Source organism: Lygodium microphyllum, chromosome 3 (assembly GCF_053477565.2).
Source record: "Lygodium microphyllum isolate KBCC chromosome 3, Lygodium_microphyllum_v1.1.10, whole genome shotgun sequence".
In the NCBI taxonomy this organism is placed as follows: Eukaryota; Viridiplantae; Streptophyta; class Polypodiopsida; order Schizaeales; family Lygodiaceae; genus Lygodium; species Lygodium microphyllum.
This window is the reverse complement of record NC_141137.1, coordinates 137,907,697-137,910,622: the sequence shown is the minus strand read 5'-3', so window position 1 is coordinate 137,910,622 and position 2,926 is coordinate 137,907,697.

Here is a 2,926-nt window from a genome sequence, read left to right as displayed (position 1 = left end):
ATTTTAAAAATACATTGTTTTGAACCCACGTGATGCATACATATATTCATGAGTAACTTACTCCAAGCTATTGATTGGCAAGACGGGTCTTTCACGTGGGATATTTTAGTCTATTACCACCATTGTCACAGGATTCTTACGAGTATTCCTATTGAGTTCAACAAGGAAGGAGAAATCATAAGTACGAGTGAGCTTATCAGTATGGTATGGCCTACTAATGAAGACTTGGTCTGTACTTTGTATTTTGACGGAGCTTCTAGAGGGCCCACTAAGCATACGAGTGTTGGTGTGATCATGAAAGATCCTTGGCATAGAGTTGTAATGAAAATGGGAGCATATCTTGGCATTGCTTTTATGGATAACATAGAAAAATACAAGGCCTTAATTATGGGATTGAATGTAGCCCTGATATGGTAGTATCTATTGGTTATTAGTCAAAGGTGACTCACAATAGCTAGTGATCAATCAATTGAATGGGACCTATAGTGTGAGGGATCCTATTCTACGGATGTATCACCATACAACTTTGGATATAATGCATATATTTGATGAAGTGACTTGCCAACTTACTGACAGTGGGATTGCTTTGTGAATTCCCCAGTCAATTATGCTCTTATTGGGGATATCTTTTTCAATTGTGGTCCTGGGGCACTCTTACAATTGCCTCCTAATATCAGCTTAGGTATACTTTAGGGATTTCTTACTAATATGTCCTATTTTGGCCACCCTGCTAGTTAGCGTGGATGATGAGTCAGGTGGTGATTGATCACATTTTATTCTGTTATCGACGCATAGGATTGTTTATCTTCATATTTGTCAAACACCCCTCACTATTTATGCTATCGGGGGATTAGCTAATAACCTAATACAGTTAGTGTAGCGCTGGAGGAGCCCTCAATCTTGGTCACTTTTATGCTTTGGTAGAGTTATGTTAGAGTTATGTCAAGACCAAGGGTTTGTTTCAACAGTACACTATTGAATGGTTGTTTCATGAATTATTTCATTTTTCCAAGAGGGCCAATTATTCATAGTGAAGTGCTATATTTCATTAGGCCAAGAGAGCCATGTGTCTATCTAGTGCAAGTGCAATTAATGGTTTTGTTTTAGTGTTATGCTATATAGATTCAGCGGGACCTGGGGGAGCCTCTTGTTGCAGAGAAGCTTCTTATGGCCAAGTCCAGGTCATAATTTTCATTTTTGAGTACTTTCTCTCTATGCTATAAGTGTTTATGTACTTGTGGGGGATTTCTCTTTGTTGGGGACCGGCGATCCAAAGCATGAAGTCCTAGGGTTAGGTTAGGTGTGTCTGAGGGAGGTCTGAGCAGTTGTCTGCCTCCTATTAAGATAGTGTAACACATTCTAAGAACTATTTTAGAAGGTAGTCCTAGTGACCTTATTCTTCTAACCACTAGGCAACTACTTTTAGGAGCTTTTGTTAGCAGTGAGGCACTTAGAGAAGCCTGTCAAAATAAAAGAAGAGAAAATGTTGAATATCCTTGAAATATAAAAATATAAAGGTGTCTAAAAAGGGGTTCTACCCTCGAACAAAAGTAACAAAAACAACAGGCCTTGTATGGGACTTGATAGTCACCTAAGTGACATAGGTTGGAGCTTGTGATGAAGAAGTAAAATGTAAAGACAAAGATGCTATTTTAGTACAATTTTAGGTGCAACATAAACTGATCTACTTGACTATAGACATGGAATTGAAGGGGAGAAAGGAGAGGCTATGAGCAATGCAACTCAAGTAGCAAGCGCGCAACCACCATCAAAGGGGGGTTATTGTGACTTTTGGTTCATGCATAAGAGTCATGTGGGAAGTGAAAGGTGTGGCTATCTTGGACTGTTCTAAATAGGGAAAATAGGGCTGAATGTTGCAATAGATGTTCTTGCTCTCTTGCAGCTTTGCAGGTGGATTCAAGCTTGATTCTTGGCCCCCATTGAGGTTAGACATAGGTAGGACTTGGAAGAGATCATTTTGAGTGACATTGGGAAATAGTTTCTTCATTTTGTCTTACTGTATACATAGGTGTGAAACAGAAAATTTTAGGGCAACAGGGATTCTTCGACTATTTGCTTCTCTTGCATAGGTTTATACTTGCTTTTGGACTTGATTTCTTGCCATCTGCCATCATAGAAACCACTATTCATTATCGTAGGAGAGTTTTGTGTGATTGAGCTCATCTTTTGGGCTGACAGCAGTGGTATTTTGCAGCTTCATAGAGAAATCAATAGAGCAAATCTGATGTGAATGCTGTGTGATGAAGACAATTGCCCCAGATGGTACATTATTGCCGAGGTCTTTAAAAGCTATGCCCCAAATGGTATAGTGCTGAGATGGTACAGCGGAACAAGTATACTGATGAGAAAATTTTCAATAATGCACGGCCTTTGTGGTTACATTTTCTGATGCAAAGAGGGGAGGAGAGAGAGATAGAGAATATGTTATGCCTACTGGTACGCCCTCACTACCCCTGGTGAGGCATTGAAATTTGTGGGGGTAGGCTAATATTTGATAATCGCTCCTGACCCTGGTATGACCCAGCTGTAACGAAAGTTCGATGAATGAATAAACAGATGATGGAAGGTGTGGCGCAAGAGATGCATGCCCGTGCGAGCCGGGTGAGGGACAAGTTGTCCTTCAGAACGAATCGCGAATATAGCAAACCATCGATGCGTTTGTTAGATCCAAAGGAAAAGATGCCAAGCAACTACGGAGGTAGGAGACGCACCAAAATGCAATGTGGAGAGGAAGAGGGTGAGAAACTCGTTGAGAAGATGCTCAACAGCAGCAAGGCACAGTAGATCGATCGAAAATTTACTCATCCAGCACTGCAGTGCAAGTACCAGAGATGATGAAGAGCGGGTTCAAGAGGCCAAAATGTAATTTTCCGAATAGTGACAGAAGGGGATAGGCAACATAGGA